This window comes from Acinonyx jubatus, chromosome B4 (genome assembly GCF_027475565.1).
Source record: "Acinonyx jubatus isolate Ajub_Pintada_27869175 chromosome B4, VMU_Ajub_asm_v1.0, whole genome shotgun sequence".
In the NCBI taxonomy this organism is placed as follows: domain Eukaryota; kingdom Metazoa; phylum Chordata; class Mammalia; order Carnivora; family Felidae; genus Acinonyx; species Acinonyx jubatus.
Window position 1 is genome coordinate 108,573,212 of NC_069387.1, and position 14,890 is coordinate 108,588,101.

General features: G+C 36.3%; 1 long non-coding RNA gene and 1 pseudogene across 1 annotated transcript in view; one reads left to right on the forward strand and one right to left on the reverse strand.

Annotated features, from left to right (window-relative positions):
- Positions 1 to 14,890, forward strand: part of LOC128316449 (uncharacterized) — a 248,717-nt gene that overhangs the window by 218,755 nt on the left and 15,072 nt on the right. The gene's annotated exons all lie outside the window — the stretch shown is intronic.
- On the reverse strand, positions 7,705 to 8,579 carry LOC106976679 (ras-related C3 botulinum toxin substrate 1-like; annotated as a pseudogene).

A 14,890-nucleotide genomic window follows, 5' to 3' on the forward strand; every position in this document is an offset into this window, starting at 1 on the left:
AAGAATCAGGTACATGAGGAGGTTAGACAATGAGATCAAAATTAAAAGAAACATGACACAATGAAATTATCTGATGAATTTTATATTTTTAAATTTCTTATGGAAAATTTCAAACATACAAAAAAAAATTGAAAAAATAGACATGATAGAAGGAAAAATGAACACCACTCTAAATATCTCCCAGGGATAACAATCAATATTAATTCATAAACACTCTTTGTTTTATGTATCCTGTTTACCACCACTGAATTCTAAGAAATTGTCACAATTTTCACCTGTAAGTATTTCAGCATATATCTCTAAAAGATAATCTTTTTTTTTTTTTTAATATGTCATGGACTGAATGTTTGTGTCCCCCCGCCCCATTCATATGTTGAAGCCCTAAATTCCAGTGTGATGGTATCTGAGATGAGGCCTTTGGAAGGTATTTACGGTTACATGAGGTCATGAGGGTGCACATTCATGATGGGATTAGTGCCCTTCTAACAAGAGATACCAGGGAACTTGTTCTCTCTCTCTCCTCCCATGTAAACACAGAAAAGAGGACACATGGGCATAGAGCAACATGACAGCTGTCTGCAAGCCAAAAAGAGAGCCTTCTCCAGAGTCTCACCATATTGGTACACCAGTTTCAAACTTTCAGCATCCAGAAATGTGAAAAAATAAATTTGTATTGTTCAAGCCATCCAGCCTATGGTATTTTGTTATGGCAACATAAGACAAGGAATATAATATATACCAATAATACCATTATCACTCCATGAGGAAAAAAAAAAGACAACCCTAGAATCCATTTTCCAGCTTGAGTTTTACCTTCCTGAATTGCTTCAAAGACTTTTTCTCGTCAGATTGTGAACATTAGGACCCAAACATTAAAACGTATCTATAAAACAAACATATTCAGAGAAGTTTAGCTTCTTGCTTTTTCCTTCCAAAAGAGGCAGGAACTCCTTTCCCCATAGGCAATTAATTTGTCTTATGATTTAGCATTCCATATTTTAAATATGAGCAAAGACACACATACTTATATTCATAATACCTTCCCATTTAAAAAAATTTTTAATATTTTACATTTATTTAGTTTTGAGAGAGAGAGAGAGAGAGAGAGAGACAGCACATGCACGAGCAGGGGAGGGGCAGAGAGACACAGAATCTGAAGCAGGCTCCAGGCTTTGAGCTGTCAGCACAGAGCCTGACATGGAGCTCGAACCCATGAACCATGAGATAATGACCTGAGCTGAAGTTGGACGCTCAACTGACTGAGCCACCCAGGCACCCCAATATCTTCCCATTTTTAAGATAAATAATAGCATATTTACATTTTCTTCTACAGCTTTTGATGTAATATATTTTTGTTACAGTTTTATTCTTAACATCAGAGTAATTTAAATGTATTTCTTCACATCTTTATTGACTTTGTTTCATATGTATTTATTTTTTTATTTAAATAGTTTTCATTTTTATATTGATGCGTAATTGGCATACAATGTTATATTAGTTTTAGGTGTGCAACATATTGATTTGGCAAGTCTGTATAATACTCACCGCTCATCACAAGAAATGTAGTCACTATCTGTCAACATACAGCATTACTACAATATCATTTACTATATTCCCTATGTCGTACTTTTCATCTCTATGACTTATTTATTTTATAACTGGAAGTTTGTATCTCTTAATCCCCTTTATCTATTTCACCCATTCCAACCCACTTCCACTCTGACAACCGCCAGTTTATTCTCTGCATTTAATAATCTGTTTTTTGTTTGTTTTGTTTTCACATTCCACATGAATGAAATCATATAGTATTTGTCTTTGTCTGACTTATTTCACTTAAAATAATAGTCTCTAGGTCCATCCATGTTGTTGCAAATGGCAGGATCTTATTCGTTTTATGGCTAACATTGTTTTATATATACATTTCACATCTTATCCATTCATCTATTGATGGACATTTACTTCCTTATCTTGACTATTATAAGCAATGTTGCCATAAACAAAGGGGTGCAGATATCTTTTTGAACTAGTGTTTTCATTTTCTTTGAGTAGATTATTGGATTTACAGTAGTGGAATTATTGGGTCATATGGTATTTCTATATTTAATTTTTTTGAGGAAACTTCTATACTGTCTTCCACAGTGATTGCACCAATTTACATTCTCACCAATAGTGCAAAAGGACCCAAACATTAAAACATATCTATAAAACAAACATATTCAGAGATCCATATCCTCCACATCCTCAAAAACACTTGTTATATATTGTCATTTTAATTCTAGACATTCTGACAGATGTGGTTTTGATTTGCATTTCCCTGACATATAGTGATGTTGAGCATCTTTTCATGTGTTTGTTGGCTAGCTGTATGTTTTCTTTGGTACAATGTCTATGTAGGTCCTCTGCCATTTTTAATTGTGTTATTTTTTGGTGTTGTTTGGTGTATAAGTTCTTTGTGTATTTCGGATATTAAGTTTTTATTGGATATATCATTTGCAAATAACTTCTCCCATTCAGTGGGTTGCCTTTTTATTTTGTCAATGCTTTCCTTCACTGTTCAAAAGCTTTATATTTTGGTGTAGTCCCAATAGTTTATTTTTCCTTTTGTTTCCTATGCCTGAGGAGACATATCCATAAATATGTTGCTAAGGCCAATGTCCAAGAGATTTCTGCCTGTGTTCTCTTTTAAGAGTTTTATGGTCTCAGTTCTCAAATTAGGTATTTAATCCATTTTGAATTTATTTTTGTGTATTGTTTAAGAAAGCAGTCCAGTTTCATTCTTTTACATGTAGCTATCCAGTTTTCCCAGAACCATTTATTGCAAAGACTGTCTTGTCCCCATTGTATATTCTTTTCTTCTATTAAAAAAATTTTTTTAACATTTATTTATTTTTGACAGAGAGAGAGAGACAGAGTGCGAGCAAGGTAGGGACAGAGAGAGATGGAGACACAGAATGTGAAGCAAGCTTCAGGCTCTGAGCTGTCAGCACAGAACCCGATGTAGGGCTCGAACTCACAACCATGAGATCATGACCTGAGCCAAGGTTGGATGCTTAACTGACTGAGCCACCCAGGCACAGGCCACCCCTCACCCTCCCGCCGACATTGTATATTCTTGCTTCTTTTGTCATAGATTAATTGACCTTGTAGGTGTGAGTTTATTTCTAGTCTCTCTATCCTGTTCCATTGATCTATGTGTCTATTTTTTTGTGCCAGCACCATACTGTTTTGATGACTATAGATTTATAGTTCATCTTGAAATCTCAAGATTGCTCTGGCTATTTGGGAGTCTTCTGTCGTTCAGTACAAATTTTAGGTTCATTTGTCCTACTTCTGTGAAAAATGCTATTGGTATTTTCATAGGAATTGCATTGAATATGTAGATTACATTGGGTATTATGGACATTTTAAGAATATTAGTTCTTCCAATCCATGAGTGTGGAATATCTTTTCATTTGTTTGTGTCATCTTCAATTGCTTTCATTGATGTTTTACAGTTTTCAGAGTGTATGTCTTTTACCACTTTGGTTAAATTTATTCCTAGGCATTTGATTCTTCTTGCTAGAATTGTAAATGGGGTTGTTATTTCTCTTTCATCTACTTTATTGTTGATGTATATAAATGCAACATATTTCTGTATATTTTGTATCCTGAAACTTTTTGCATTGGAACATTTCAGTTCTACTAGATTTATGGTGAAGTATTTAGGGTTTTACATATATATATATACATACATATATATATATATATATACATACATATATATATATATATATATATACATACATATATATATATATATACATATATATATATACATACATATATATATGCACACACACACACTATACATATATACATATACACATATATACACATGTATATATACTATATAGCCATGTATATAGTATATATACATATATATGTATAGTATATATATGTATAGTATGTATAGTGTGTATATATGTATATAGTGTGTATATACATATATACACACATATATATGTAAATGTGTATATATATAGTATCATGTCAACTGCAAATAGTCACAGGTTTACTTCTTCCTTACCAATTTGGATGCTTTTTATTTCGTTTTCTTCTCTGATTGCTGCAGCTAGGACTTCCTGTGTTGAATAAAAGTGGTGAGAATGGGCATCTTTGTCATGTGTCTGATCTTTGAGGATTTTTGAGGCAAAGCTTTCAGTTTGCACCATTGAGAATGATGTTAGCCATTGGTTTTTCCATATAAGTCCTTTATTAAGTTGAAGTATATTCCCTCTAAACTCACTTTGGTAAAAGTTTTTATCATGAATGGATATTGCATGAATTCCAAATGCTTTTTCTGCATCTCTTTAGGTGACCATATTACTTTTATGCTTCCTGTTGTTAATGTGATATATCATGATCGATTTGCAAATATTGAACTACACTTGTATTCCTGCAGTAAATCCCACTTGATTGTGGCAAATGATTTTTTTTAAATTTGTTGGATTCAGTTTGCTAATACTTTGTTGAGGATTTTTGCAATTATGTTCGTTAGAGGTATTGGCCTGTAGTTTTTTGTGTTTTTTTTTTTTTTTTTTTTTTTTTTTTTTTTTTACAGTGTCTTTGTTTGGTTTTGGTATCAGGGTAATTCTGGCCTTGTTGAATAAATGTGGAAGTTTTCCCTCCTTTTCTACTTTTTTGGAATAGTTTGAAAAGAATAGGCCTTAACTCTTCTTTAAATGTTTGGTAGAATTCATCTGTGAAGCCATCTGGACCTGTACTTTTGTTAGGAATATTGTGATTATCAATTCAGTTTCATTACTAATAACTCATCTATTCACATTTTTTTTTATTTCTTCAGTTTTGGAAGACTATATGTTTGGAAGACTGTTGATTCAGTTTTGGAAGACTCTATGTTTCTAGGAATTTATCCATTTCTTCTATCCATTCTTCCAATTTTTAATATGATTTTTATAATCTCTTATAATTCTTTGCATTTTTGTGGTGTTGGTTGTTATTTCTTCTCCATTTCTGATTTTTTTAAAATATGAGTCTTCTCTTTTTTTCTTAATGAGTCTGACTAAAGATTTATGAGTTTTGTTTATCTTTTCAAAGAACCACCTTTTGGTTTCATCGATCTTTCTATTGTCTTTTTAGTCTCTATTTCATTTATTTCTGCTCTAATCTTTATTATTTCCTTCCTTCTACTAGCTTTGGGCTTTATTCTTCTTTCTCTAGCTACGTTAGATGTAAGGTTATGTTGTTTGAGATTTTTCTTGTTTCTTGATGTAGGCCCGTATCACTATACATTTCCCTTTAGAACTGTTTTTACTGTATCAGATTTTAGTCCACATATTTTCATTTTCATTTGTCTCTATGTATCTTTTTTTATTTCTTTGTTGACTCATTGGTTTATAATAGCATGTTACTTAGCCTCCACGTGTTTCAGTTTTTTCTACCTTTTTTGTGTAATTGATTTTGAGTTTTATACCATTATGATCAAAAAAGATACTTCATATGTTTTTAATCTTCTTAAATTTATCAAGACTTGTTTGTGGCGACACATGTGATTTATCCTGGAAAATTTTCCATGTGCCCTTGAAAAGAATGCATATTCTGGGGCTTCTGGTTGGCTCAGTAGGTTAAGTGTCCGACTCTTGATTTCAGCTCAGATTATGATCTCCTGGTTCATGAGATCGGGCCCCACGGTGGGCTCTGTGCTGACAGTGTGAAGGCTGCTTAGAATTCTCTCTCCCTCTCTCTCTCTCATCCCTCCCTCCCCTGCTTGCACATACACACACTTTCCCTCTCACAAAATAAATATTTTTTTTAAAAGAATTCGTATTCTGCTGTTTGGGGATGGAATGTTCTGTGTATATCTGTTAGGCCTATCTGGTCAATATGTCATCAGAGCCACTGTTTCCTTGTTGATTTTCTGTGTGGATGATCTATTCATTGATATAAGTAGGGTGTTAAAGTCTCCTACTCTTATTATATCACTGTCAATTTATCCCATTATGTATGTTAATACTTGCTTTATATATTTAGGTGCTCCTGTGTTGAATGCATATTTATAATTGTTATAAACTTTTGTTGGATTGAACCATTTATTATGTAATGTCCTTCTTTGTCTCTTGTTATGGTCTTTGTTTTAAATTCTCTTTTGTCTGATGTAAGTATTGCTAGCTCAGCTTCCTTTTTTTTGCTCTGTTTATATGGTTAATATTTTTCCATCCTCTCACTTTCAGTCTATATGTGTCTTTAGGTCTAAACTGAGTCACTTGTTAGATAGCATATAGATGGCTCTTGTTTTTGTTTTGTTTTGTTTTTTATCCATGCAGTCATCCTATATCGTTTGATTGGCTCATTTAGTCCATTTACATTTAAAGTAATTTTCTTTATGATTCAAGGATTTATTAAGTTATACATGCAAAACATACTGCTAATTGCATTAGCAAAAGATCAATGTAAAAACACTCCACAAGTCTGAAACTGTCAATTTAAAAAATTTTGTTCTAGTGGTTGAAAGGCCCAACCTTATATTCTTGCTGGTGGGTAAACTGTACAGAACTTGGTTAGCAGCAGCAGGGGCTTACAGAGCCGCACAGACCCAAAAGAACTTAGGCAGAGCAACAGGAAGGTTGTGTGTGTCTGGGGGCTGGGGGCAGGGGAGTGAAGTGAGGAGGAGGGTCAGCATTAGTCAAGGTACAGTACTGGTGATCTGGTGAGACAATGATGTTAAGAAAGTTCATAGTTTAGGAATATCTAAAATATCTCAAAAACTATAAAGCTGCAACACATGATTTTTTTTGCCTAATTACTAGAAAACTAAGGAAAACACTTATTAGCTTTGAATAAAGTAACAAGGGAACAGGAATGCACTTTTACTAATCTAAAAAATAATCTAATGCATTATCAGAAAGATTTTATAATACAAGGAGGCATATTGTTCATTAAGAAGGGGTTCTAAAATAAAAGCACTAAGTTAGCAACTATGGGAATGACCAGTTCAAAGATGAACTAAATGCCCGATTTTAGGAGGGATGGCAGGTCTAAGAAAAAAATCTTAAAAAGTGATGATACTGACCTCTCATCATTCACTGCATCTGACAGAAACTAACTTTTTAAGATTTTACTCGTGACACTTTCACTCAGTTTAATAATGATGCGCACAGTGTCGTGTAAATTAACCTCCATATTTTGTAAGAATATTGTCTTGTCCTCTGATGGCCTCCCGTGAAGCACACACCCGCCCCCGTGTGCCCACGACCACAGTGGAGCCTTCATCACAGGGAAGGGAGTCAGAGGGCGGTTCCAAATCTCAGCCAAAGCTAATACACTAACTTAAAAAAACAAAAATCTCACTACAAAATAAAAAAGATTGGTCCAGAGAGCTGAGTCATTACCCTCAATCCATGAGGACACACAGCACGGTGTTGGGGGTGGACATGGGCTGTGCTAGGTGGCAATTTTCAGAAAGGAGCCTGTATGGGTCTCCTGTCAGACTAGTTAGCAGGTGTCTGCATTTCTGAACTTGAGAGGCTGCAGTCTCTTCTCAAAGACAAAGGTCTCAAACAGTTTAGTGCTTAAGGTTCGCAGCACAACAGTGCAACTTAGTTCACAAGGTATTTTGGCAACTCTTAATCTGAGCAAGAGTAAGGGCTTTTGAAAAATAAGGCTTTAAGAAAGCTTGCCATTTTAGGGATACATTTTAATGTGAAAATTTGAAGTCTTAAACTTTAAACAAATAAACCCTAAAAATTACTGATTTGTTCAAAATGGTTTTATGGAAAAACTAATCTGTAACAAAAACATGGCATTGAGTGTGAAGGCTCCACCATATTTGAGCAAAGTGTACAAAGGTTCTGAGGGGGACAGGGCAGGAGAGGGGCCCAGACATTTACAACAGCAGGCATTTTCTTTCCCTCCTCTTGACTGGAGGGGGCCAGAGAACTGCTCGACTAGCTTCATCAAACACTGTCTTGAGGCCTCTCTGTGTGACAGCCAGGCACTCTAGGTATTTTACAGCACCCATCCAACTTCGTTACGGCCAAACCCTGCTGGTAGGTGATGGGAGTCAGCTTCTCGTCTTTCAGTTGCCCAATCCTGTCTTTGTCATCCCTGAGGTCAAGTTTAGTTCCCACCAAGATGATGGGGGTGTTGGGACAGTGGTGTTGCACTTCAGGGTACCACTCTGCTCCAACATTTTCAAATGACACAGGACTCACAAAAGATAAAGCAAATTAAGAATACATCTGTTCGCTGATAGGATAAGGGACGTAATCTGTCATAATCTTCTTGTCCAGCTGTATCCCATAAGCCCAGATTCACTGGTTTTCCATCCACCATAACATTGGCAGAATAGTTGTCAAAGACAGTGGGATATATTCTCCAGGAAATGCATTGCTTGTGTAACTGATCAGTAGGCACATTTTACTACAGCTCTGTAGTACACCACCACACGTTTGATGGCCTGCATCTGGGCCGCTTGCTGGGCCTCAGCAGGCTCAGGGGAGGCAGGCAGGCAGGTGGGTGGGTGGCTGAGGGTGGCGGGGTGCGGGGTGCCAGGGCTGCTGTCCATGCCGCCTCGCCCTCCACCTACCGGAAGACAGAGCCCAGAAGTGGCCACCACCCAAAAGCTGGAGAAAACTCTAAAGTAGTTATTGATGGGTGTGTACTTGGTGCCATTCTGTTAATTGTAGGTACTTTTTAAATTATAATTAACATACAGTGTTATATTAGTTTTAGATATGCAACATAATGTTTCAACAATTCTATACATAACACAGTGCTCATCACAATTAGTGTAGTCACCATCTGTCACCAAATAGTGTTATTATAATTTCATTGACTATATTCCCTATGCTGTACTTTTCATCCCTGTGACTTATTTATATTATAACTGAAAATTTCTACCTCTTAATGCCCATTTGTAGTTCTTCTCTGTTCTTTTTCTCTTGTTCTCTTCCTGTGTGGTTTGATGGCCTTCTTTAGTGTTATGCTTGTATTCCTTTCTCTTTGTTTTTTGTGTATTATAGATTTTTGACTTGTGGTTACTATGGGGTTCAATTATAACCTGTTATGTGTATAGTAGTCTATTGAGTTGATGGTCTCTTAACTTTGAACACATCCAGAAGCACTTCACATTTTATGTATATAATGTCATATTTTACATCTTTTATTTTGTATATCCTTTGACTAATTTTTTGTAGATATAATTGATTTTACTAATTTTGTATTTTAACCTCCATACTGGCTTTATAAATGATTAATCTAGTACCTTTACTACAGGTTTGCTTTTACCTGTGAAATTTTTTCTGTTCATTATTTTCTTACTTCTAGTTATGACCTTCTCTTTCGATTTAGAGAATTCTCTTTAACATTTCTTGTAAGGCTAGTTTAGTAGTGATAAACTCCTTTAACTTATGTTTGTCTGAGAAACCCTTTTTCTCTTCTATGATGAATGATAATCTTGCTGGGTAGAATATTCTTCGTTATAGGTGTTTTCTTTTCAGAACTTTGAATACCTTATACCACTTCCTTCCAGCCCTCAAAGTTTCTGCTGAAAAATCAGTTGATACCCTTGTGTGATTTCCCTTCTATGAAACTGTTTTCTCTTGGTGCCTTTAAAATTCTCTCTTTATTATTACTTTTTGCCATTTTAATTATAATGTGTTTTGGTGTAGACATCTTTGGGTCCATATTTTTAGGGTCTCTCTGTGCTTGCTGGACCTGGATCTCTGTTTCTTTCTGCAGATTAGGATGTTTTGAGCTATTATTTCTTTACATAAGTTTTCTGCCTCCTCCTCTCTCTCTTCTCCTTCTGGGTTACCTATAATGCAAATGTTATTACACTTGATCTCACAGAGTTCCCTTAACCTATTCTCATTTTTTTTATTCTTTTTTTTTCTTTTTGCTGTTCAGCTTGGTTACTTGTCATTACCCTGTCATCCAGATTGCTAATATGTTCTTCTGCATTCTCTAATCCCCTGTTGATTCAATTGGTGTACTTGTTATTTCAAGTTATTGAATTCTTCAGCTCTGACTGGCTCTTTTTTATATTTTCTGTTTATTGAAATTCTCACTGAGTTCATCCACTCTTAAGTCCAGTGACTATCTTTATGACCATTGTTTTGAATTCTTTATCAGGCATATTGCTTATCTCCACTTCATTTAGCTATAATTTTTGTCTTGTTCTTTCATTTGGGACATGTTCTTCTGCCTCCTCGTTTTTTCTCTCTGTGCTTGTTTCTGTGTATTATGTAGGCCAGTTATGTCTTCTGGTCTTGAAAGTAGTGACCTTGCGTAGAAGAGGTCCTGTAGTACAATGCCTTCTGGTCATCAGAACCAGGCACTCCAAGGGTGTCCCCTGTGGGCTGAATGCACCCTCCTCTTGTGACTGAGCTGTGATTGTCTTTGGCCCAGCTGGTTGCAAGGATCTGTGTTGCTTGCTGTGGGCACACTGGGCAGGGTTTCCTCCCCATATTATTAAGGACCTTCTTTGTGGCCCACTTGGGCTTATTGGTGAGCGGGGCAGGTACTCACCCTAGCTCTCTGCAATTAGCCTCTCTGTCACAGCAGCAGGTGCACCAAAGGGCAGGGCACAGCTGTAGGACCAAGAGGTGCACTGGTGTGTGGGGTTATCTGCCACCAGCCTCACCAGGGCATGAGCCACTTTGGTGTGGTGCCAGTCATGGCGGGGGCTGCTCCAGGTGAGGTGGGTGCCTGCGGAAGCAGGCAGTTGGGATGCAGTGGGTTCACAGGGGAACGTTGGGGTAAGTCGTGCAGTTCTAACAAGATAAATGGAAGGTGTTAGCACTGGTTCCAGAAAAGTGTCTGGCTATCTAGGTTGGGGGATGGGAAAAGAAATGGCAGCCACCAGAACTTTTGTTCCAGGAGAAATCTCCTACAGATCCCTGTCCCTCTTACACACATTCTAAGATTATTCAATGAATCTCCTTCACATATACCCCAAACGCTTTTCAAACTGCTGCTTCTGATCTGTGTCTTGGGCCAAATTATTTACAATGCTGACTTTTTTTAAGGGCAGGGTCTCAGTTTTCTACCATCCTCTGGCTCTCCTGAAGTTAAGCCTGTTGGTTTTTAAAGCTGCTGGAGTTAAGCCCCACTGATTTTTAAAGTTCTTGGAATAAAGTCCTGCTGGTTTTTAAAGCTAGATGCTATGGGAACGGTCTTCCCAGGGGAGGTCCCCAGTGCCAGAGATGCCCAGTGTAGTGTCTGATCCTCTTGCTTTTCCATACTTGTGATGTCCCTCCTGTTTCTGGTTAGTCTGACCAGGGGTTTGGCTCGCAACTATGTCTCTATCTCTTCTACCCTTTTCTATGATTAGCAGTGAAAAGTCTGTTCTGCCAGTCTTCAGGTGGTTTTTCAGAGTTAGTCGTATGGATGCAACTGTTATATTTGTATGTCCATGGGATGAGATGAGCTCAGGATCCTCCTACTCTGCCATCTTCTTAAAACTCCTAGGTCTTTAATAAATAAATACAATGATTACAGAAAGGGATCCTTTATATCCATTTTATATGTTTGAATTAGTTTATAATTTCTCAACTATTTTTATGAATGATTCCAAGACATCTTTCCAGACTGGAGTTAAATGTCTGAGTTTTATCTTTTTTCTTCTAATGTTTTGTTTGTGTTTGTTTGTTTGTTTGGAGTCTTTAAAACTATGTTAGAAGTCATTACAAGTTCCAAGTCCTTAAAATGTCATTATGTCCCAACAGCCTTATGTTAGGGAGACCATCTTGTTACACAAAAACTTTTTAGAAAGTTTTAAAATATGTTAAAAAATGCTTGAAGCTGCTCTATGAAAGACAATGTTAAGAGAATGAAAAGACAAGCCACAAACTAGCAAATATGTGTAGAACACATATCTGACAGAAGGTTTGCCTGTAAATATATACAAGAACCGTTTAAAATTCATCAGTAAGGAAACAAATAACCCAATTTAAAAATGGACAAAAGATTTGAAAAGACACCTCACCAAAGAAGATAAACAGATGGCAAATAAGCTCATGAAAAAATGCTCACCATCATTTGTCATTAGGGAACTGCAAATTAAAACAATGATGATAAACCAGTACTCATCTATTAGAATGGCTAAAATCCAACAGACTGACCATAACAATTGCTAGTGAGTATGTGGAGCAGCAGAACTTTATATTCCTGGCTGCTAGGAATGCAGAATGGCACCGCCACTTTAGAAGACAGTTTTATGTTTTCTTACAAATCTACACATAGGTGTACCATACGCTCCAGAAATCATGCTCCTGGGCATTTACCCAACTGATTTGAAAACTTCTGTGTTCCAAAAACATGAACGTTTATAGCAGCTTAATTCATAATCACCAAAAACTGGAAACAACCAAGATGTCCTTAATAGGTAAATAGATAAACAAAGGGTGACACATTCATACAAAGGGATATTATTCAATGATAAAAAGAAATGGGCTATCCAAGCCATGAAAGACATAGTTGAGTATTAAATGCATATTTCTAGGTGAAAGAAACTAGTCTGAAAAGGCTACACATTATGTAATTTCAATTATATGATACTCTGGAAAACATAGAAAGTGTTAACAACAATAAAAAAAATTACTGGTTTCTAGAGGTACAGGGGAATGGAAGAGATTTTGAATAGGTAAAGCACAAGGGATTTTTTTTTTAGGGCAATTAAACAATTCTGTATGTTCTATAATAGTGGATATACAACACTACACATTTGTTGAGACCAGTGTATTGAGAAGCCGAAAACATGTTATCTCACATACGGATTTTCTGGTTCTATAAACACAGCAATTTTATTAAATTCTATTGTATTTCCTCACCACTAAGAGAAAAAAAAGTGTATGGTTTTGTTTATAATTGTATACTCTGTATTACTGAGCATTTTGTGATTGGGGAAAGCTATTATTTTGACCAGGCATTAATGAAACTTTAGTCTTCCACTTACAGTTTTACGTATCAGGAGACTGTGATGATTGTGAAAATTTCCCACAAACTGGATTCTGCCTCCATTCATTTCAAAACTCATTTCTCATCCATCACCTGCATACTTCTGGTGCCAGATCCATAAGACACATTCACTAGGACATCATGAGACAACCTCACATATACTTTTAGGTCATGGTGTCCTAGTAAATTGGCACAGTGTCCAGTGGGAGTGTTTCTGGAAGCCATTCCCACATGAGAGGTACTTTAATATCTTAAAGATAAATGCAAGTGGCTGCAAATTTTACAAAAATATATTACTATATGAATACATTGCTAGCTCCTCTTTATGACATATAGAGGGCCTGTGTAAGTGAGGACCAGAAATCTGAATTTCTTTAGCTTCACAGAAAATCAGCCTCCAGGCATTAGGGGTCTTCTATTCTTTCAGTTTGCAGGTAAAATAGCAATCAAGATTATCGGCTAAGAGTGGGAATGAGGAATGTAGTGGGTGGTTTGGAAGAGAAAATAATGTATGAAATAGCTATGAGAATGGAAAAGCAATGGACTAGAGAAATAGAATTGTTCAGCAGCATTAAGACCCACTTGATGGGAAGGAATCTACAGAGAAATTAGTAGGCATGATGGCGTGTTGTACACCAGACGTGTTTAGCCATATGAGTGCAGACAGAGAGTGCATGGATAACTGGATTTGAGCAGGGTTGTCATTTAACAAGCAAATATTAGGAAATGAGAGGGATTAAATAGAAGGTATATGCAGGAGAGTGATTATTAATGCTGGATTGTGGATTTTAGCCTGTATAAGGAGAGAAGAGAGGACATCAAGTTTGACAATCAGTGGAAAATGGTAGAATCGATAGATTGACAGGCCCACTGGATCAAAGAGAATAAACTGGAAAGATACAAAGTGGTGGTCAGAGATGGAATACATGGAATTGAAGCGATGAATGGATTGCAATTAATGGCAATGACAAAGGCTACAGGAAGACCATCAAACTAGGGGACTAGGATGGTGTTGAGGACTGGTTCATTAGGAGAAAAGTTCGAGGACCTGAAGGGACAGGATGTTGAAAGGATCATTTATGTGCATATCAAAATCCCAAGAATGAAGACAGGAGTACAAATGAGTGACGGTGAACCAGGTGCTAACACCATCAAGAAATGAGGCCGTAGAGCCTGGGAGTTATATATGGAAGGAACAGTGAGTGGCAGTGGAAAATCTAATGAGATTCAAATCTGGGAGGGAGGAGGGAGGAGAAAGTAATACAGAAGCGGTAAGAACAGATAACTCACTTCTGGACTCTGTGATTGTTACGGAGGAAACACAGCCACCAAATGAGAGGGCTGAAGAGATAGATACATCCTCAGAAGACAGACTCATTTTAATTTTGAGTAAGATGAAGGAAAAGTTTTGAAAATACATTGGATTTTGCAAAGTATGGGCTTTGGAATTCCAAAGGGCACACATTATATTACAGTCTCAGTGTCCATCTATAATTTCCTGGCTATTGTGGCACAGTGAATAGAGGTCTATTGAATGTTACACATTCTTCTAATAAATGAAAAATGTAAGGCTACAGAATAGCATTATATACATATATATGTGTATATATATATATACACACACACACACATTCACATATATGTATATAGTTTGCTCAAGCCAAAAAGTTCTCAAAGTTAACACAAAGTAGTGGTGTTCATCTGTGTGTGTGTTGGGGGGGGATCTAAATACAATGAATGTTGAAGGGGTACATTTGCCTTTATTTTATAGCCTGCTGTAGTGCAATATTGAAATGTATAATGATGAGACAATTGAAATATGAATACTTACTGACTCTAATATTAAGGAATTGTTCATTTTTCTTAAGTGTGGCAAGTATATCATGGGTTTTTTTTTAATTTAGAAATAAATATTTACAGATCAAATATTTTT